Source organism: Lemur catta, chromosome X (genome assembly GCF_020740605.2).
Source record: "Lemur catta isolate mLemCat1 chromosome X, mLemCat1.pri, whole genome shotgun sequence".
NCBI lineage: Eukaryota > Metazoa > Chordata > Mammalia > Primates > Lemuridae > Lemur > Lemur catta.
The window spans coordinates 49,779,560-49,803,128 of NC_059155.1; the positions used below are offsets into that span (position 1 = coordinate 49,779,560).

The following is a 23,569-nucleotide window of genomic DNA, read 5'->3' on the forward strand; positions in this document are numbered from 1 at the left end:
AAGACAGCCTTTCTTTCTTCCTTTCTCCCATGAACTTTACATCCAATAAATGGCCAAGTCTGGTAGGTTTACCTCTAGCAGTGTCTTTTACATTTATCTCCACCTTTTCTTTGGCCCTCTTGCTGCTGCATTTCAAACCCTTGTTACTTTTTGCCTGAGCAAATTCTAGTCCCCAACTGTCTATCTCTTTCCCCTTCAGTTCATCTTATACTGATTCCAGATGGACTGTTCCAAACCAAAGCACTCTGCCACTTCCTGTTCAGAAAGCTTCAATGGCTTCCCACACTGGCAGCTTCTGCAAGAAAACAGTGGGCCGGGCGTGGTGGCTCACGCCTGTAATCCTAGCACTCTGGGAGGCCGAGGCGGGTGGATCGCTCGAGATCAGGAGTCCGAGACCAGCCTGAGCAAAAGTGAGACCCCCGTCTCTACTAAAAAATAGAAATTATCTGGCCAACTAAAAATATATATAGAAAAAAAATTAGCTGAGCATGGTGGCGCATGCCTGTAGTCCCAGCAACTCGGGAGGCTGAGGCAGTAGGATCGCTTAAGCCCAGGAGTTTGAGGTTGCTGTGAGCTAGGGTGACGCCATGGCACTCTAGCCGGGGCAACAGAGCGAGACTCTGTCTCAAAAAAAAAAAAGAAAAGAAAAAGAAAAGAGTGTTCAGCCTGACCTTCGAGGTTTTCAAGATTATGGGCCCAACCATTTTTTCCAACATTATCTCCTGCTACCTCCCTTTATATCTTTTGCTGTCAAGCTAATCTGGACTCCTCACAGTTCTCCAGACCTATGCTCACCTCTGTTCCTCCTCATACGCATTTGCTCAGGCCATTCATTTTTCCTGGAATACTCTTGTTGAAATCCTCCCAATCCTGTAAGACCCATCCTAAATCTTACTTTTTCCTTGCATTTCTCCCAGATCTCACCAATTGAATGTGATTTCTTTCTCATTCAAACTCTCTTGGGACAATTTACCTCAAGATGTTGGTATGATGGTCGATATTATAGATATTTATGCATTCATCTTCACTGCTACATAGGATGGATGCTCTTGGAAGACAAGAGTTGTCTCTTAATAGTCATTGTATTACTGTATAATTGGAAGCCTAGAGCCCTGCATATACCAAGATTTCAGAAAGTATTTGTGGAATTGAGTAGAGTTTTATTTAACTTTCTTTGCTATTCCAGATATATTACTGGATAGAATCTTTCTAGGCCAGGCCCAAATGCTACAACCTTTGGGATGTCTTCTCAGTTAGATTTAACACCTTGTCCTCTGATGGTCACTGATACGTTGTTTACACCACACTTGAGCCATCTGTGTTGTTATTAAGTTAGCTGTGTTTGTGACTATCTACCTCCTTTCCTTGGTGAGGGATCGGTTTTGATTTATCATTGTATATCTCATGCCATTTAGCACAGTGTCTGGCTCATAATAAACATTCAGTGACTGTTAGTTGAATTGTGTAGCTCTTTCAATATAATTATCCTAATGTTTCTATTTTTTTCTTACTTTCTTTTCAAGGTAAGATATTCTTGTGACCAATCAGCCACACTCTTAGAGTGTTTAGTATATAAAACAACTTTTCTCCAAAACCCTCTCTAAGAATCCTGCTTTTGTCATAGATTGAATGGTGAAGTTCCGCTATGCACTGGGAAGTAGTGACTGTGTGAACACATCTGGGATGACAGTTGGATGCAAGAGTGGAAATCTATGGCATTAAAATAAATCTGTTTGTGAATCTAGTACTAACAATCAGTGATAATGTATATCAGTGAGAATGGTCTACATTGTGCTGGAGTATCAAATGACCGCCATAATTTCAATGGCCTTACAACAAAGGCTTATTTCTCAATCATGATGTATATCCATGGAAGTCTGGCTGGGGTCTCTGCTTATCATAGATACTTAGAGGCCGAGGATGATGGAAGCTCCATTTTCACTCGTGCTTTTATGTTCACTGGGGCAAGGGGGTAAAGAACATGCGGGTTTGCTCCATGGCTCTTAAAGCTTCTGGTGGAAATAACAGACATTACTTCTGCTTGTAGTACGTTGGCCAAAGCAAGTTATATGGCCATAGCTGCCTTTGAGGCAGGTGAGGAAGTGCGATCCGACCAGGTGCCTTGAAGGAGGACTTGGTAATATTCGGTGAATAGCGCTAATACCTACCACACATGGTAAAGACTTTATGAAAAGAATACTGCAAAAACCTAATCCGGGATACTGAGGAAGGGCAAGGGAGGGGGATAAGGAAGTGTTCAGCTCAGTCAGAACTGAAGTTCTTAAGAGAGGCTCATTGGGCACCTTTTATATAGTAGGCACTGGGATAGTGTGGTAAATAAGACTAACATGGTCTCTGCGTTTATGAAACTTATATTCCAGAGACAGGCAAAAAACAAGTAAGCAGACAAATAAAATAATAGTAAGTTGTGATAAAAACTGTGAAGGGAATAAACAGAGGCTTAGAGAATAATAGAGGGGGACTTTCTTCTGGTACAGTGGTCAGGGAAGACCTCTCAGGAGAGATGACATTTAATTTGAGAATTGAATGAGAAGAAGGCACCAACCACGCACAGATATGGGCAGGGGATTAGGAAGAACATCCCAGGCAGTGTGTGCCAAGACTCTGAACTTGGAAAGAGCTTGTTCTTTTTTTTTTTTTTTTTTTCATTCAAGGAATTAAAAGAAGACCAGTGTGGTTGGAAGGTATTGACTGAGTAGTTGCCTGAGCACTCAGGGCCTGGAGGCCATGCTAAGGAGATACAGTGTAAACCCATCAGAGGGTTTAAAACAGGAAGATTCAAGTGATGTGATTTATATTTTGAGCTTACTCTGACTGCACAACGTAGAATGAATTTAATATGGGGAAGAATGGAAGAGGGGAGACTGATGAGGTGGTAGTTGCAGTAGTACATGCGAGAGATGCAGATGGCTTGGATGAGGACTATGTTAAAGGGATATTTAGGAGTTTACATCAACGTGACTTGGTGATGGATTGGGTATAGAAGGCAAGGGAGATGGAGATATCAAGGATGATTCCCTGGTTTCTGGATGGGTGGTGGGGCCACTCTATGAGATGGGAAATCCTGTTTGGTAGAGAAGATTGGTATTAGATTTTATATATATTGAGGAGCCTTCCTAACTCTCAGTCTGAGGCAGTAACTGCCTTTATGTTAGGGCTTTAGCTGTGTGATACTGTGTAAATGTGATCCACATACCAGAGCAAGTGGCTTCTTTATGAGCCTGATAGCCCTGTGTTCCTATGTGGTTTCTTTTCCACCATTAAATGCATCATCACCACAGCAGTGGAACACATAGAAGGGGTTGGAGAACATTTTGTGGGTTTGAAAATTTCAAGTGAAAAATATGTTGGCTTGAAATCCTTGGAAACCGTTCCACGGGATTATTATAATTGCAGCTGAAATCAATTAATGGTGCAGCCAATGAAAAACCAAAACATGCAAGCATTGCGGCCCTGTGGAAGAAGGTGATCTTTAGGTGGGCCTTTCTCTCATTGGATAGAACATAAGTTGAGGAAAGTGCACACACATACAGTTGTGAGCAAGCATCAAAGTGCCTCCCCAAAATACCAGCAAATAAAGAACTAGTAAATGGAGGTGGAGAGAAAAGGTAGAGGACAACATAAGATCAAGGACAGCTTCAGTTTCTTTGTAGCACTCTGTGCCCCCAGTCTGGTACTTTTCTTATAGATGCTCTGATTAGGAAACAGCTGGCCCCAGGGCTGTCTCTCCTGGCAGTCCCCCTACCCCAAGCAAGATCATTAAATCATCTTTTTGTTACTGTTGGAGAATGGGAAGAGCCTGATATGAGAAGAAGAAAAAGTAACAAGGAAGAGCAGTGTTAGATCTGCCAGTGGTAAAAGGAAGATGGTGGAAATAAAGAAAAAAAAGCCCAGGGAATTAAGAAGGGGTTAACTAGTTAACCTAGCAGACGCACACACATACACATATGTACATGCAAGGCCAAAAGAAACAGACTCTCGGGATGTAATAGGGCCATAGTGTGGAAATGGACTCAGCTACTGGGACACTTGCAGACTTGCACTTGAGAAATGTAATGGGCTTCACTGATAAGAGGCCTGGGGCACCGGGGAGGCCTGTTTTGTAACTATGGGAATCCTTTAGCAAGCCCCTGTGATCCCTAGTTTATAGCCAATTAGAAGTTAGAAGGAAAAAAACAACCAAAGGAAAAAGTCGTTAACAATTGCTATGATTTTATCTGAATAGAATTTATATTACAGGCTGAGAGAAGATTAAAGAAATCTGGGTGAACTGTGCCGGAGGGTATTCCAACACAGCTCTTGCTAAGCAGGACTAATGTTGCTCCCAAGGCAAGAGCTGCTTACAGTAAGGAGGTAGTTTTCACTGGCCACCCAGAGAGGACCCAGTTATTTGCAGTTTCCATGAGCACCTCAGTCCAGAGAGAGTCCCATGCTTCTAGGGGCAAGCTCCCCTGGGATGGGGGAAGAGTAATGTGTAACCTTCTAGCCAGTTACTACTTAACAGAGGCTCATACTGTGAGAGCAGGTTACTCATTAGTATTCAGAGTCAGGGACTTCCTGGATGTCCCTCACACAAGTCCCCTTGCTTTGGACTTAGGGAGAGGGCATGTGGATTCACTTAGCCTCCACAGCCTTGGTCCTTACTGGACATACAAGGTAGTCCTCCTTGCTCTGTCTCAGGGAGGGATGCTTGAGGGTCCCGCTGGCCAGCCTCCACTTTCAGTAATCTGTTGGTCTAAATCCTGGATATACATTCAAAGAAGGATACTAGATTCCTCAGGCATCCTGATATCATTTTGACATAAACTAGTGACAATCAGAATATACAATGGAAGGAAAGACCCTATTTTGTTAGCAACAGAAAAGAAAAAATACCTAAGAATAAATTTAATAAACAATATATAAGTTCTACAAGAAGAAAATATTACTGAGGGACATAAAGGAAGACTGAGACTAATAGAAAGGCATGTCATATTCTTGAAAAAGAAAGATAATAACATAAAAATATCAGTTCACCTAAGTAAATTTGTTAAGGTGAATTAGACTCAGTGCAAATAAAGATACATTTTTTATTAACTAAGCAAGCTGATTGTAAAATTCATATGTAAAAACAACCAAGCATGAAATCCCAGAGAAATTAGGAAATGGGGAGTAATTAGGGGAGACTAGTTTTATCAAAGATTAAAATATAATATATTATTAAGCTACAGTAGTTAAAACATTGTGGTATTGGTACATGATTATAAGGACAATGGAACAAACTAAAAGGCTAGGAATAGACTGAACTCAGAAATGTCACATCAGATGAAGATGACATTTCAGATCAGTGGAGAAAAGATGAATTATTTGACAATGGTTGTTGGGTTATGTTGGTAGCCATTTGAAGGAAAAAACAGTTTCAAGGCCGGGGATGGTGACTCATGTCTGTAATCCTAGCTAGCACTTTGGGAAGCCAAGGCAGGAGGATCGCTTGAGGCCAAGAGTTCGAGACCAGCCTGGGCAATATAGCAAGACCTGGTCTCTACAAAAAATAAGAAAAATTAACCAGGTGTGGTAGTGTGCACCTGTAGTCCTAGCTACCTGGGAGGGTGAGGCAGAAGGATCCCTTGAGCCCCAGGAGTTTGAGGCTATAGTGAGCTATGATCATGCCACTGCACCTCAGCCTGGGTGACAGAGTGAGACCCTGTCTCTTAAAAAAAAAAAAGAAAAGAAAAGAAAAAAGAAAGAAAGAAAATTACAATGTAAATGATTCCTAATGAATAGGAACATATTTACTATTTATTAAGTGGAAGTGGATCATCATAAAGGTTCATCCTAGGCTTCACACTGAGTAGGCTGAGAAAGAGGAGGAAGAGGAGAGGTTGATTTTGTTGTCTCAGGGGTGGCAGAGGCAGAAGAAAATTCATGTATACAGGCGTGGAAGAAAATCTGCATATAAGTGGGCTCAGACAATTCAAACTTTTGTTTTTCCTGAGTAAACTGTATTTTTTGATAATGTGTACACCTTTTATTGTTTTCCTACTGCCTCTGTAACAAATTACCACAAACTTAGTGGCTTAAAACAACACAAATCTATTCTCTTACAGTTGTGGAGTTCAGAAGTCTGGGCTAAAGTCAAGGTATTGGCAGGGCTGGTTCCTTCTGGAGGCTCTGAGGGGAGAATCTGTTTCTTTGCCCTTTTCAGCTTTTAGTGGCTTCCTGTGTTCTTTGGCTTGTGGGCCCTTCCTCTATCTTTATTGATTGACTGATTCATTGATTGGAGACAGAGTCTCGCTGTGTTGCTGGGTTAGAGTGCAGTGGCATTGTCATAGCTCACTGCAACCTCAAACTCCTGGGCTCAAGTGATCCTCCTGCCTCAGCCTCCCAAGTAGCTGAGACTACAGGCAAACACCATTACATCGGGCTAATTTTTCTATTTTTTATAGAATGGGGTCTTGCTCTTGCTCAGGCTGGTCTCAAACTGGTTAGCAAAAGCGACTCTCCTGCGTTGGTCTCCCAGAGTGCAAGGATTACAGGCGTGAGCCACTATGCCTGGACCCTTCCTCCATCTTTAAAGCTCATCTCTCCAATCTCTGCTTCCATGGTCATATTGCTGCCTTCTCACACATTGACCCTCCTGCTTGCCTCTTATAAGTACCTTTGTGATTGCATTGGGCCCACCTGGGTAATTCAGGCTAATCCCAAAATCCTTAATTTAATCACAAGCATATACCTTTTGGCATATAAGGTAACATATTCATAGGTTCTGGGGATTAGGATGTGGACATCTTTGGGGGAACATTATTCAGCCTACCACAGACTGTTCTTACATACCTTATTTCTAGAAGAAAAAGAAACTGCTGATGGTAGTTGTCTCTAGAGGTAGGAACCTGGGGGCTGAGGGACAAGGGTAAGACAAAGACTTATGCTTTATTATATGCCCCTTTGTACTTTTTGTTTGTTTGTTTTAGAGATAGTGGCTCACTCTGTCACCCATGCTGTAGTGCAGTGGTGTGAACAGAGCTCACTGTAACCTTGAACTCCTGGGCTCAAGCTATCCTCCTGCTTCAGCCTCCCGAGTAGCTAGGACTACAGGTGTGTGCCACCAACATCTTTAAATCATAAGCATTTCCCCATATGCTTAAACATTTCTTGTGAACACTGTAATGGCTCTTCAATGTTATTGCTTGTTTATTTATTTCCCTTTTTTTCTGGACTGCAAGTTTCACAAGGGTATGAACCATTTTATGTCTTGATCACCATTATATTTCCAGTGTCTTGTCCATAGTGGGTCCTCAATAATTATTCACGTAATAAATCAATAAATATACCACAATTTATCTAATCATTGTTTTATTTTGGACATTAAAATTGTTTCTAGTATTTTCCTTTTTTTGTATGAAGGGGGAGTAAGGAGGGAGGTTCAATTTCCTTTTTTTTTTTTTGCGACAGAGTCTCACTCTGTTGCTCTGGCTAGAGTGCAGTGGTGTCATCATAGCTCACTGCAGCCTCAAACTCCTGGGCTGAAGCAATCCTCCTGCCTCAGCCTCCCGAGTAGCTGGGACTACATGTGTGCGCCACAATGCCTAGCTAATTTTTTTATTTTTAGTAGAGACAGGGTCTTGTGCTTGTTCAGGCTGGTTTCAAACTCCTGAGCTCAAGCAGTCTACTGCCTCAGCCTCCTAGAGTGCTGGGATTACAGGCGTGAGCCACCGCACCTGGCCTCCTTTTTTTTTTAAGTATCTCTTGCCACATGTAGCTGATAATAATAAGCTTTTAAGGGCTTTACATTTATTATATCAATATAATCCTTACAAAAACCTTATGATGGGTAAATGCTATTATCTCCCTTGCCCAAGGTCACATAGTAAGTGTCAGAAACTCTGATCTATCAAGCTGTACATCCTGCTGAAAAATTGGAACATAGTATATGTACTGCTTTTGATAACTTCTCTTTTTTACTAAGTCACACATATTGAACATCTCCCCATGTCCTTGTGAATTTTTTGCTATCATTTAAAAATGTTGCATAGTATTCCATTCTATGTATCTACCATAATTTATTACTAAATAAGGTCTTATTACTACATATTTTAGATTATTTCCATTGTAAACTTAGTTAAATTTGTTTCCATTTTTAATAAGGAAAATTTCAAATATACACAGAAGTAGAGATAATAATATCAAGGACTTCTATGTCCCCATACCCAGCTTCAACAATTATTAACATATGGCCAAATCTGTTTTATCTACCCTTCACGTAGTACTTTCCTTCCCTGAGCCTGGGTTACTTTGAAGCAAATTCTCAGACATCATATCATTTCATCTGTAAGTATGTTAGCATTAAACACAATTTTTATGCTATAGAATTGCCCCCGTTGCCTGGGTTATCTTCCTAAAAAGTGAATCCGATCAGACACTCCATAAATATTTGTTGAATGGATGAATCTCTTTCACTCCTCACTGTCTATATAAGAATTAATACCAAACTTAATTAGGCATATAAGACCCTTTATAATCTGACCACAGCCCACCTCTTCAAGCTTCCTTTTCTATCATTTCCTCCCACATATGTCATCTACTCCACCTACCAAACTAGTTATTGTTTCCTGAACACAGTCCACATTCTTGTGCCCCATATCTTTGCTTAAGACTCCATTTTTTGCCTGTGCTGTTTCCTTTGCATGCTACACCCATCACAGTTTTTCTCAATCTGGAAAATGTACTCATTCGTCAAGCTCCAGCTCAAATTTCTTCCCTCTTCAAAGCTTTCTGCATTGTGCCCATACACAGCCAAGTGACTCCTCTTCTATAATACTTCAAGTGCCTTTGATTTATACTTTTATTATTGTATTCACCACATTGTATTATAATGATTTCATGTCTCTGCCCTTCCTATAAGCTACTCCAGGGCAGGAACTATATCTTATTTGTCTTCATCAGCCATAGCACCTAGAACAAATTTGTCAGATAAGTGCTCACTAACAGTCTGTCCAGTAATCATTCACTCATTCATTCCACAAATGTTTATTGAACATCTCCTGTATGTCAGGCACTGTTCTAGATGTTGCAGATACGTTGGTGAAAGAGACAGACCGAGGCCCTTCTCTTATGGAACTTGAATTTTAATAGGGAGAGACATAAAATACACTAGAAACAAATAAATACAGTATTATCTGATAGCAATAAGTGCAGTGAAGAAACAACAGGATAATGAAATACAGAGTTTCATGGTTTATATTTTTAGAAGAGATTTCTGGCTTCTTCGAGCCAAATGGATTATAGGAGTAAGAGTGGAAGCAGGGCAATCAGTTAGGCTATTGCAGTAATCTGGGCAAGAGATAATGGTGGCTTGGGCTAAAGTGGTGGTTAGGGGGCAGAGGTGGTGAGAAATGTGCAGAGATTTAGTATATGCTTAGAAAGTGGAGCCATCATTACTTGCCAGTGGGGGGAGAGGAGGAGAGATGGGGAGAGAGAGAGAAGAAGAAGAGGAAGAGGAAGAAGAAGAAGAGAAGAGGAGAAAAGAGAGTTTTGTTTGGACATAAATTTGAGATGCTTATTTGAAATGAATAAAACACAGGTAGCTTTTGGTGGTCTGGCTTCATTACCCTTTGTTTATTGTTCTCTGATATTTGGGAACAGAGGTGAGTGAAGGAAGCATTCTGACAGTTAAAAGTTCACTGTGGCATTAAAGTTGCTAGAGCTTACCTAGGTTTTTCTTATATTCTACCCTTTGCAAATATTAGATGGAGACGAGATGTTTGCCCCTCTCCTTCCTTATTCAGTTTACAAAGTAAACCAACCCACACAACTGGCCCTTAACAAGGGCTGTGTAGGTCTGTGAAGGTTAATAACAGTTGCAGATAGATCGACTTGGCAGGGCAAATAATGGATTCATCAGGGCCACATATGAATATTAGTTTCCCCCATATATATGAGAATTTGCTGGTAGCAAAAGATTCTTAGAAGTAAGACACTGGTAAACAGTAAGGATGATTGTTCAGCATTGGGTTTGGCCTTATTTTGAAACATTAGGCCTTAGAGTTTGGATACCAGCCCAGTGAGGCCACTGGCAAAAGCTACTAGTGCAGATTCAGGATTTTTAAATTTCTGGAACTCTAGGCTATATTCTAGGAGACTGCTGCCAAGGTGGGGCTGGCCAGAGAGCTCTGCCTTTTCTGCCATAGAAAATAACTGCTTTTTAAAAAGAACGAATCCTTAAAAGGAAATGGTTTATTCACTGTAATCTCTTGTCTAGTTTCAGGAAGGGGTTAAATTTGGCTTTGATTAGCAGTGGGTTTGGATGGAGTTATCATAATTTGTGTCCAGAAAAATCAGAAAAGCTATTTCTTCTCAAAGCCATCTCCTCAAAAGATTCTATTTCAATGTTGGCCCTTCTTCTCTTAGGGTGCTGGAAGCTTTTTTGGTCTCTGGTATTGTATCAGTAAGTTAACTACTGGTTCACAATCGTTTGTGGTTAAGTCCCTGGAATTAGAATTTTTATTCTAACCGATGTACCTTCAGGTTGACAAGTAGCAGATAGAATGAGTTCACCGTTTCCCTTCCATAAGGCAGAGTACATAATGCAGATTTGTGGGAAGCAGTTGAGAGCAGGCATTAAAAATAGTAAATTATATTAATAAGCAAAGCTTTTCCAGCTCCACCCTCTTCACTCTTGGGATGAAGCTGATAAACAAAACAACCACCCATGTTCTTTTATTGGCACAAAACACATGGAACCAGCAGAATGAACATCTTGCTGTTCTGTGCACACTTTCCAACCTTTTTTTTACTTTCCCCTAACTCAGACTTACTTGGATTTCAAATGTGAACAACAGAGTCTAATGGAATTTACTGTTTGTGATTTTTTAAACAAATGGTTGTTAAGAAACATCTGGTCACAGTTAATAAGGTTCCTCCTGTGTGTGTGTGTGTGTGTGTGTGTGTGTGTGTGTGTGAGGGGGAGAGAGAGAGAGAGAGTGAGAGAGAGAGAGAGAGAGAGAGAGAGAGATGTCTTAAGTTCTTAAGTTGTAAGGTTGATTGCCAGATTCAGATCTTATTCTTATAACTCCAGTTTCTGGAAGGTTTTGTTAATTGCACATTTTAGAAAATGAAATGTAGAGTAATTTCCTTTTTTCTTTTTCTTTTCTCCTTGTTTACAAAGAAAAACATGACTGTTTTACCACTGTTCAGACTTAATAGACAATCAACCACAGTTTAGCAGTATTCTTTGCTACATTGGCCTATGGCAAAGAATTGTAGAGGTTGACAAGATCTTAATTATTTAGTCCAGTTATTTCTCGGGGGAGGGTGAGTAATATGCTCTTGATATTGGACAGGATAGTTCTTCATTGTGTTTACCTGTCCTGGGCATTGCTAGATGTTTAGTATTCCTAGCTTTCCCTACCAGCCCTGCAATGCATACCTCTGCCAGTCATTTGCCAAGCAAAATCACCTATGTACCTTGCCAAATACCCCTTTGAGAGTAGTGCTGCCTTGTGGTTGAGAACTACTGATCTAGTTTAAACTCCTCATATTTCAGAGGGGGAAACTGAGGACCAGAGAAATCTACTCCAATGTTATACAACTATTGCCAAGACTGGACTGAAACCCAGCTTTTCTGAGTTCTAGACTAGTGTCCTTTCATGGAATATGTTTTGAGGGACCCATTAAAATACTTTTTTTTTGTTTTTAGAGACAGGATCTTGTTCTGTTGCCCAGGCTGGAGTGCAGTGGCATGATCATAGCTCACTGCAGCCTTATGCTCCTGGGCTCAAGTGATCCTTCTACTTTAGCCTCCTGAGTAGATAAGACAACAGGTGCATGCCACCGTGCCCAGCTAATTTAATTTTTGTAGAGATGGGGTCTTGCTGTGTTGGCCAGGCTGGTTTTGAACTCCTGGCCTCAAGGGTCCTCCTGCCTCGGCCTCCCAAAGTGCTGGGATTACAGGCATAAGCCACCATGCCTAGCTTCATTTAAATACTTTTTTTTTTTTTTTTTGAGACAGTGTCTTGCTTTGTTGCCTGGGCTAGAGTGAGTGCCGTGGCATCAGCCTAGCTCACAGCAACCTCAAACTCCTGGGCTCAAGCAATCCTACTGCCTCAACCTCCCCAGTAGCTGGGACTACAGGCATGCGCCACCATGCCCGGCTAATTTTTTTCTATATATATTTTAGTTGGCCAGATAATTTCTTTCTATTTTTAGTAGAGATGGGGTCTCACTCTTGCTCAGGCTGGTCTCGAACTCCTGACCTCGAGCGATCCACCCGCCTCGGCCTCCCAGAGTGCTAGGATTACAGGCGTGAGCCACCGCGCCCGGCCCATTTAAATACTTTTATACTAATGTTTTTGTGCTCTTAGAGCTTTTTGACTGGTGAGATGGTCTTACTCGGTATAAATATGGTCAAAAGGTGGTAGAATATGGGATTTAACCAAAGAATAATATACTCCAGTTTTTATTCAAGAAATTTATTGTGTGTCTGCTGTGTGACAGCCTGAGAAAATGGTACCTCCCATAAAACTCTACTTTTGAAATAATATAAATGGGAGGGGGCATTGATATAAGGGAAATTACTTAAGGATCTAGAGGGTGACCATTTTCTTAAGTTGAGATATATTTGATCAGCTCTACTTGTAGCCGGCGCCACTCTGTTGCCTAGAATTGCTGGGCCAAGCAGCATGACGTCTGCCCTGGAGACCTGTATCAACCAAACTGTTGATGTTATTACTTCTGATGGGAGAATGATTGTGGGAACACTGAAAATTTTTGACCAGACCATTAATTTGATTTTGGATGAAAACCATGAACAAGTATTCAGCTTTTCACAGGCAGTAGGGTAAGTGGTACTAGGATCATACATGGTAAGAGGTGACAATGTTGCAGTCATTGGAGAAATTGATGAAGAGACAGATTCTGTACTTGATTGGGGAATATTCGAGTGGAACCTCTAAACTCTGTCGCACAGTGAAGAAAACCTACGTACTTGGACACCTGTAAATCTTTGTACAGAAACTGATTATTCTGAGTGGAATTTTTCTGAACATGTAATTGTGGATTTTGACTCCATATTGATTCATCGTAATATGTAAATTAAAATATTTCTACATTTTATTGAAAAAAACTTTTTTTTGCCTAACCCATAGGTTTGGCAGCTTGGTTTTATTTTTCTGTTAAATAGAGTGAAAATCTCATAATCATTTTGAAAACTCAGAAAAAATCAGTACTCTGTGATATTTTAATATTTATGGAAAACTGGTAGAAAAGAGAAATTTGTGTGCTATACAAATCAAACATACAAATAACATCAGTAGTACAGGATACATATGTTTTTGCCTGGTTTTGAGAAAGTCACAGGAACGTAAATTCCGTTTTCTGCAGTTATCTGAATCATCGGCATTTATCCCACTGCACTGCTGGTGGTTTGCCAGTGCTTTTTCTCCCTAGTACTTAGGGGAATGGGTAGTGTAAAAATGTGTTTGGTTGAGAAAATGGAAAATGCTGTTAAAGTTTTAATAGATTGGGCCAAAAATTGAGACTTGAATATTAAGGATGACTGGGAAAGGTAGGATTGATGGGGAGGATACTATTAAAATCTTTGGATGCCCATTAGGTTAGATATGAAAGAAATATCAACATATTAATATTGAATTTTACAGACAGTATATAATCTGAAAAAATTAATTCCATGTAGTCCTAAAAGGCACTGTAGCTTTTAATTTTGAAGAATTGGGGGATTTCTGATATTAAAGGAGTTTTTATTACTTATAATGTTGAATAAATAAATTAAGTGTATTTTGAAAAAATATACATATATTTGAAATGCTTACAATCTATTCTCTTCTTTCTTCTCTATAACTCCTTCCCAGTATTCACTAGGAATCAAGTATTATCACCAGCTTCTTTATTTTTTCTTCAATCATTCCTCTCTCATAAGTTGTAGATGACATAAATTTCTTCTCACTTTCCAGTTATTTATCCCAGGTCAGAGTGTGGACTGATCAGATACCTGGGAAAGGTCTCTCCTTGGGGAAATGATTCTGAACTCACTCCCAGGTCAAGTGGCTTCTAGATCTTGGCTTTGTCACCAGTAAGACTGAGGCAAAGAAGTAAACACAGAATCGTCTTTTCTGCCATGAGATTCCCAAACTGTGATTAGATCTCTTGTGGATCAGAGAAAGAATTGGAAGAACAAATTGGAGTTTTCTGAGAATCTAGGGGCTTGTCCTTTTTTGGAGGGCCCATTGTTTTCCTTTTTTTTTCTTGTTTTCCATGTTGAGCCTCCCTTTGGAGGCTTTTCCTTCAGCACTGCCTGTTTAATTCCTTTTTGATCATGCCAAAATGCTTTTTTTTTTTTTTTTTGAGACAGAGTCTCACTCTGTTGCCCAGGCTAGAGTGCCGTGGCATCAGCCTAGCTCACAGCAACCTCAAACTCCTGGGCTCAAGCAATCCTCCTGCCTCAGCCTCCGGAGTAGCTGGGACTACAGGCATGTGCCACCATGCCCTGCTAATTTTTTCTGTATTTTTCTATAGTTTTAGTTGTCTATATAATTTCTTTCTATTTTTAGTAGAGACCTCTTGCTCAGGCTGGCCAAAATGCTTTTTGAGTAGACTTAGGCAGTCTGCATTTGGTCTGAGATGAGAGGTGGTCTGTTTTCCTCCCCCTTCATTTCTGATCCTATTCAGTAGCATTTTCAATGTAAGCTCCATGCTTAGCATGATGACCCTCACCCCTCCTCAGGGTGGACCAAACTCTACAAAGATCTTGCCTGTCACCAAAAACAAAAGTGAACCTCATGGATTCTACAGACTTTGGGCAAATAGTGTTGATAACTTGCTTTTGGGGAGAGCCCTTTCCTATTCTACCCTCCATTGCAACTCATGTATAGATCCAAGACCTTTTCTTTTAGGGGGGTTATTTTTTTAAATAGCTTTATCGAAATATAATTCACACAAGATTCACCCATTTACAGTGTACCATTCAATGTTTTTTTTTAGAATAGTCACAAAGTTGTATACCCATCACCACAATCAATTTTAGGATATTTTCATCACCCACAAAAGAAACCCATTATGAAGACCTACTCTTAAACCTAGGTCAATGTTAATAATAATAGCTAATATTTGGTGAAAGTTTATTCTGTGTACTTGGCTGAGTACTTGCATGTGTTGTCTCATTTAATACTTATAACCACCCTGTTAGTTAGGGACTGATGTTATACTAATTTTACAGGTGAGGAAACTGAGACATAGAGAAGTTTAAAAGTTGTTTGTAATCAAACTCATTATAAGTGGTGAATCTTAGATTCTAACATAGGCTGTCTTCATAGCTTTTAACAACTTATAACACTGTCACATTTTGGTCACATGATAGGACCAAGCACCTTTTCATTTATGTATACTATGTTTTGAGATGTTCTACCATAAACAGGTCAGTAAATCAGTATTTACTGATCACTTGTTATATATACCAGACACTGGGCTAGCAATGTGGGATGCAGAGAGAAGAGAGAGACCCTATCCCCGAGAAACTTGCAGTTTAGTTGGTGGCCGGTTGACAATGTAAGGCCACACTCGAGAGATGCCATGCACATGCCGCAGATGGTTGACACTATTTAGCTCAGTGAAAAGAGAAATTAATGTGGGCTGGGGTGATTAGAGAAGGCTTCCTGGAAGAAGTGGGCTCTAGCTGAACCTAGGTGGAAATAAGATCAAATGCATAGGAGAGGGAATGCTGGCAAGTATGTTGGGAGGACCTTAATATAGGTTGGAGATGGGTAGGAGAGGTTTGTACAAGTCAGACTATGAAGGGCCATGCATGCCAGGTGAACAAGTTCATTCATTCATTTAACAGATATTTATTAAGCACTTACTGTGTGCCAAGCAAACTTGTACACACTGGGAGTAGAGCATTTGGCAAAAGACAAATAAATCCTTGTCCTTAAAGAACTTGAATTCTATTTGGAAAAATAGATGAAAAACAAATAAGTCGCTTGTATGATCAGATAATATGATAAAACAAAGAAGAGGGGGATAGGGAGTCTCATGTGTAGGGACTGGTGGTTACAGAGTTAGATTTCAAACTTTTTCTTTTAGATAGCAGAGAGCCATTGACAAACTTCTCATATTACATTTTGGCATAGTGTTAATCCTTGGGATTGCCTGACAGAAGGAGAGCTTTAGAAGTGAGTTGGCCGGGCGCGGTGGCTCACGCCTGTAATCCTAGCACTCTGGGAGGCTGAGGCGGGTGGATTGAGCTCAGGAGTTCGAGACCAGCCTGAGCAAGAGCGAGACCCCGTCTCTACTAAAAATAGAAAGAAATTATATGGACAGCTAAAAATATATATAGAAAACTTAGCTGGGCACGGTGGCGCATGCCTGTAGTCCCAGCTACTCGGGAGGCTGAGGCAGGAGGATTGCTTGAGCCCAGGAGTTTGAGGTTGCTGTGAGCTAGGCTGATGCCACGGCACTGTAGCCCGCGCAACAGAGTGAGACTCTGTCTCAAAAAAAAAAAAAAAAAGGAAGAAGTGAGAAGTTAGTCTTGGAGAGGCCTAGAGGCAGATAGGAAAGTCAAGGGCAACTGGGAGCTGGGCCTAGCCTCTGAGTCTCTCAGCTGTGGTATAATGGGAAAAGCACTGGATTTGTATCCATATGGTTTGGACTCTGCCAGTAACCTTAGGTCACTTCACTTCTCTAAGCTTTGTTTCCTTTTCTATATAGTGGGGTTAGGAGTACCTAACCAGCAAGAGTGTTATCAGGATTACTTGAGATAATGTGAATGAAAACTTTGTTAGTTATATAGTGCTGTACAAATGTGAAAAGTCACCCTTATGGACAGTGCCTGTCAGAATTGCATTTCTGTTCTTTTCAGTCCTTCCAGGAATTCTTGATAGTAGCAATTTAATTTTTCATGTCAAAAGAAAATTAGAGATTTTAAATTACATAAATTTAAAGTCATAAATTAGAATTTTAAATCACAAAGTCCAATTGGTACAAGGCATTCTGTAAGAAGTACTGTGCTAGACACTGGGAGTGTAGTGGTGACCAAGGTTGCCTTTACCCCAGGGAGTTTCCTTTCTGCCATATTTGAGGTTGCCAGCATGAAAGAAGGGGAACATGGCTGTGGAGTAGGTACTGCACACAGTGCTGGCCACACGCCTTCTGCAGCCTCACCTCTACCCTTTATAGCAGCCAGCCCTCCCACAACATGGAACCACATGTAGTTCCCTGATCTCTCTCTCTCTATGTCTCATTTATATCTCTCTGTCTCCCCCTCTAATGCATTCCTTTGCACTTAGAGTTCCTTCTGCCTGAAGTGCTCTTCTTTGCCATATTTTCCTGGCAAACTCTAACTTTGCATCTTCCACTCCTGTCTCCCCTCCTCTAGGAAGCCTTTGCTGATCTTCCCCACTGTCAGTTACTGCACTGAATTGTAGCTGTCCCATATGAGTCTCCACCACTAGACTAAACTCCTTGAGAGCAGGGATTGTGTTTTGTCCATCTCTGGATCCCTGGTTCTTAGTGCTGGGGTTGGCATTAAGGAAATGCTTGCTGACTTGAAGGAAGACTATAGATACCTAAGTCTTATCTAGGAAATCCTTCAAGACTTCTATATTTATATATCTTTAATGAACTTAAATGGGAACCAAAATCCCAGGGTCTGAAGAGTGTGTCAGGGAGAGGCTGTCGAATTTAGGAATAAGGATGTATGGCAAAGTAGTGAGAACATAATTCCGGAGTTGGACTATACTGTAGCACCTTCATTTTCTAGCTGTGGGGCCTGGAAGCAAGTCATTTAATCTCTCTGTGTCTCAATTTTCTTATCTATAAAATGAACATCATAATAGTCCCTACATCATAGGGTTGTTTTGAGAATTACATGAATTAATAGATATAAAATGCTTAAGATAGTTCCTGGCACATAGTAAGTGCTCTATGTTAGCTCTTTTTATTTAAGTCAAATAGAAGCATGTTCATGAAGGAGGCCAGTTTGGGATTTGGGGGTGGGATAAGTCTAGTGATGTTTTTTTTTGGGGGGATGGGTTCTTACTATGTTGCCCAGGCTGGAGTGCAATGGCTAGTCACAGGTGCCACCATAGCACATTGTGACCTTGAACTCCTGGCCTCAAGTTATCCTCCCACCTCAGCCTCCCAAGTAGCTGGGGTTATAGATTCACACCACTGTGCCTGGCTATGATTTATAGAATTTGAAAACATGTAATACATTGTCCTTTTTTATCATTTTCAAGGATGCTAGGGTACTTAGTCTAGTGCTGGTAGGGTTCTGGCAGATGCATTCTATTGGGATGATGAGTAAAACCACTTGTAGTTAGGAAGTCACAGCAATTTCCATTTGGGAGGGGAACTGAGGCCAGGGCCAGTTCAATACAAGGCAAGAGTGTGTAGCCAGAAACATGAAATGGAAAATGAAGTCAGATGTTATGGATCATCTGGGTAAAGCCAAAAAGTTCTAGACCCTGAATTTGAATAAAATAGGGTGTTGGGGTTACCTCTTATTGAGCACTGGCCCCTTAGTCTTGTTTGGAGGTGTTGGACTTGGTTTTTCACTTCAAGATGCCCTTGAGTAGCTGCACTGGAAGGCTTTCACCCTCTGTTCTCCAAACAAATCCAGTCTAAGAACATGTTTTGCTGTGAGCACCGCTGCTTCGCTGCCAATAACCTGGTGATGTGCCAGGTCCCCTTTGGGGACGCTTTCTAAAACATACTGCTCAGCAGAACTGAAAAGGCTGAAGAACCCTCTGCGGAAGCTGATTGTGCCTGTGGTAGGTCTTAGTCTGGGAGCCATTTCAAAAACTGGAGACCACAGCTACTTTGTTGATCCTCACTGTTCTCCCTGGCACTCCATGCCATGTAGGCTCCCCGGCAACTCTCCTTAGTCTCCTTGAGAAAGAGCTGACAGCTGCAATGTCTCTTTTTAAAAAAAAAAAATACTTCCTCTTTGATCAGTGTTCTCAGATCCTAGGTGAATAAATCTTTTGTGACAAGCATGTGCAAGATACGCAGAAAGGAAGTATGCTATTAAGTGGAAAAGTTGTAGTCACAACCAGTCTGACCAGCGATCTTTATCAGTCTGGTCAAGTGTAGTGTTTTACCTGCTTGGAGTAGTGTCACTGGAAACTGACACCGCAGTTGAAATTATCTTTGAACTGCTAGCTAGATATGGCAAAACAAATACATTTTATTGTACAGTACTGAAGACCAACTTAGTGTGGTGTTTTATGTATAAATCTCCAAGATATTAATGGCACCTGATTTCAGCCCTTTGTAGTTTAGAAAGTCTTGTCACGTCTCCTATTTAATCTGATTCTTAGAACAAGGATGAGCCTTTTTTTGGCCCCTTCCTTTTTCTCTCCCTTTCCGGTGACAGTGGGTCTGTCTGGTCGTCATCTGTGGCATATATATCATGCTCTGTAAACCTGTGTCTTATTTACTCTTGTTCTATAATGCTATCTTTCTCTCCTCAATAAACCTCACTTTCGTGCTTGCCTTAGGAAAAAAAAAGAACAAGGATGAGAGAGGTAGGGCAGGGATTATTATTCATGTTTTAAAGATGTGGAAGCTGCCAGGGAGGTGGAGCTGGAAGGGACTGCGATGTCATACATAGTGGTCAAGTGCATAGGGCTGGGCCTGGCGCAGTGGCTCATGCGTGTAATCCTAGCACTCTGGGAGGCCAAGGTGGGAGTTTGAGACCAGCCTGAGCAAGAGCGAGACCCCGTCTCTGCTAAGAAAATAGAAAGAAATGATCTGGGCAGCTAAAAATATACAGAAAAAATTAGCCAGGCATGGTGGCGCATGCCTGTAGTCCCAGCTACTCCGGAGGCTGAGGCAGGAGGATCGCTTGAGCCCAGGAGTTTGAGGTTGCTGTGAGCTAGGCTGACGCCACGGCACTCACTCTAGCCCGGGCAACAGAGTGAGACTCTGTCTCAAAAAAAAAAAAAAAAAAAAAAAAAAAGAGCATATACAATTCAATGGCATTAATTACATTCATAGTGTTGTATAACCATCACTGCTGTTTCTAAAACTTTTTCATCACCCCAGACAGAAACTCTGTAACCATTAAACAATAACTCCTCATTCCCTTTCACCTTCAGACCCTAGCAATCTCTAATTTATTTACTGTCTGTACGAATTTGCCTATTCTAGAAATTTCATAAAAGTGGAATCATATAATATTTGTCTTTTTCTGTCTGGCTTATTTCATTTAGCATAATGTTTTCAAAGTTCATCCATGTTTTAGTACATATTAATATATCATTTCTTTTTATTACCAAATAGTAAATAGCCCATTATATGTATTTACCACATATTATCCATTCATTTGTTCATAGGCATTTGGGTTGTTTTCATATATTGGCTATTATGAATAGTGTTGCTATGAATATTCATGTCCCAGTTTTTGTTTGAATACCTATTTTCAGTTCCTTTGGGTAAATACCTAGAAGTGGAATTTCGGGCTCCTGTGGTAATTCTATATTAAGCTTTTTGAGGAAGTGTCAAACTGTTTTCTACAACAGCCGCACCATTTCACATTCCTACCAACAGTGTATAAGCGTTCCAACTTTTCCATATCCTTGTCAACACTTGTGTGTGTGTTTTAATTATTAATAGTAACCAAACTAGTAGATGTGAAGTGGTATCTCTTTGTAGTTTTGATTTTCATTTTCCTGGTGACTAATGATGAGCATCTTTTCATATGATGATTGGCCATTTGTATATCTTTTTTTGAAATATGTCTACTCAAGTTCTTTGCCCATTTTTGCATTGGGTTGTTTGTTTTTTCATTGTTAAGTTGTAGGAGGTTTTTTTTTTAAAAACTTAATTTGGATATTAAACCCTTACTAGATATATGATTTCCAAATATTTTCTCTCATTTTGTAGGTTGGTTTTCACTTTCTTTTTTTTTTTTTTTTTTGAGACAGAGTCTCACTCTGTTGCACGGGCTAGAGTGCCATGGCGTCAGCCTAGCTCACAGCAACTTCAAACTCCTGGTCTCAAGGAATCCTACTGCCTCAGCCTCCCGAGTAGCTGGGACTACAGGCATGCACCCCCATGCCCGGCTAATATATTTTTAGTTGTCCAGCTAATTTCTTTCTATTTTTTTTTTTTAGTAGAGACTGGGTCTCGCTCTTGCTCAGGCTGGTCTCAAACTCCTGACCTCTAGCGATCCACCCGCCTCGGCCTCCCAGAGTGCTAGGATTACAGGCGTGAGCCACCACACCCGGCCTTGGTTTTTCACTTTCTTGATGATGTCCTTTGATGTAGCCCAATTTATCTGTTTTTTCTTTGTTGATCATGCTTTTGGTATCCTATCTAAGAATACATTGCCAAATCCAAAGTCATGAAGATTTGCCCTGTGTTTTCTTCTAAGAGTTTTATGGTGTGGGTCTTAATTTAGGTTTTATTCATTTTGACTTAATGTTTATATATGGTGTCAGACAGGGGTCCAAATTCATTTTTTTTGATGTGGAAATACAGTTGTCCTTACTCCATTTGTTGAACAGACTGTTCTTTTTCCATTGAATGGATCTGGCATTCTTGTTGACTTTTGACTTAAAGTCTCTATTGTCTTATATTAGCATAACCCTCAATTTTCTTTTGGTTACTGTTTGCATGGAATATCCTTTTTCATCTTTTCAGTTTCAACCTATTCTGTCTTGGACTAAAGTAACTCTGTTGTAGATAACATATACAGGCATGTGTCGCTTAACAATGGGGATACATTCTGCAAAATGCATCATTAGGCAATTTCATTGTTGTTCAAAGTAGTGTACCTACACAAACCTAGACGGTATAGCCTATTGCTCCTAGACTATAAACCTGTACAGCATGTTTCTGTGCTGAATACTGTAGGCAATTGTAATCCAGTGGTATTTGTATATCTAAACATAGAAAAGGTACAGTATTAACATAGAAAAATATAGTATTATAATCTTGTGGAACCACCATTATATATGTGATCCTTCATTGACCAAAAAACTAAAACATCCTTATGTAGCATATGACTGTAATTGGATTCTGTTTCTTAAATCTATACTGTGAGTCTCTGTATTGCAGAGTTTAATCCATTTACATTTAAAGTAATTATTTATAAGGAAGGTCTTACTTCTGCCATTTTGCTATTTGTTTTCCATATGTCTTTTTTTTTTTTTTTTTGAGACAGGATCTTACTCTGTTGCCCAGGATAGAGTGCAGTGGTATCATAGCTCACCGCAACCTCAAATGCCTGGGCTCAAGTGATTCTCCTGCCTCAGCCTCCCTGGACTACAGGCACACACCACCATGCCCATCTAATATTTCTATTTTTTTGTAGAGTCAAGGTCTCTGTGGGCTATGTTGCTGAGGCTGGTCTCGAACACCTGGCCTTAAGTGATCCTCCTGCCTTGGCCTCCCAAAGTGCTAGGATTATAGGTGTGAGCCACCATGCCAAGCCAAGTTGGGTCTTTTCTTAAGAGCATGGATGTGGGCTTCAAAATCAGCTGTCCCTTCCTTACCATGAGATCTTGGGCAGCCATTTAACTTCTTTGAGTGGAATAGTTTTAGAAATCTCAAAAATGAGAATAATTGCTACTCCATAGAGTTGTTTAGAATGTGAAATGGCATCACTTTTCATTATAGTGATAGGCACATGGTACATGTCCACTAAATGCTAGTTCTCTCTTCTACTTCTTAGAGAAAGTGTGTTCACTAACATTCTCCCCTCTCAGCTCAAACCTTGTTTATGACTATGAATGTGTAGAATTAGATCAACATTATTCTCCTTGGTGAATTTGTTTGTGGCTGAGGGAAAGGTAGCAGCTGGAAGCTGTAATTCTCTAGAGAGACATTCCTAATGCTGAGTGAGGAGAGCACAGCTGTTTGTGGAAAATGAACAAAATGGTAATTGCCTTATGTCAGCTGGTACATTCTGAGATTTTTGCTTCCTATTGATGTTTTCTTCAGAGGCTACCTTATATTAAACATGCCCCTACCCACTCTCTGCACTCGTATTGTCCCAGTTCTGCAACATGCTAGGTAGGATCTTTAGTCCCTCTACACCTTTGCTCACATTGTTTTTCTCTGGCTGGAATGTTTTTTCCTCTTCTGGACCTGGCAAACTCCTACATACTGTTTAAGCCTCTGCTCAAATGTCACCTCTTTTGTAAGGCCTTGTTGATGACTTTTGAGGAATAACATTATTCCTATGTCTGGAATAGCATATTATAATTTATTTGTTTACATGCATTTCTCCTTTATTTTTTTTTTTTTGTTTGTTTCTGGAGACAGAGTCTTGCTCTGTTGCCCAGGCCAGAGTGCTGTGGCGTCAGCCTAGCTCACAGTAACCTCAAACTCCTGGGCTCAAGCAATCCTTCTGCCTCAGCCTCCTGAGTAGTTGGGACTACAGGCATGTGCCACCATGCCCGGCTAATTTTTTCTATGTATTTTTAGTTGTCCAGCTAATTTCTTTCTATTTTTAGTAGAGACAGGGGTCTCGCTCTTGCTCAGGCTGGTCTCGAACTGCTGACCTCGAGCGATCCTCCCACCTCAGCCTCCCAGAGTGCTAGGATTACAGTCG

The 23,569-nt window shown here is 40.5% G+C and overlaps 1 protein-coding gene and 1 pseudogene across 2 annotated transcripts in view; both read left to right on the top strand.

Annotated features, from left to right (window-relative positions):
- The window catches only part of OPHN1 (oligophrenin 1), a 315,778-nt gene that overhangs the window by 26,561 nt on the left and 265,648 nt on the right, over window positions 1–23,569 (top strand). The window lies entirely within an intron of this gene.
- On the top strand, window positions 12,678–12,967 carry LOC123628808 (annotated as a pseudogene).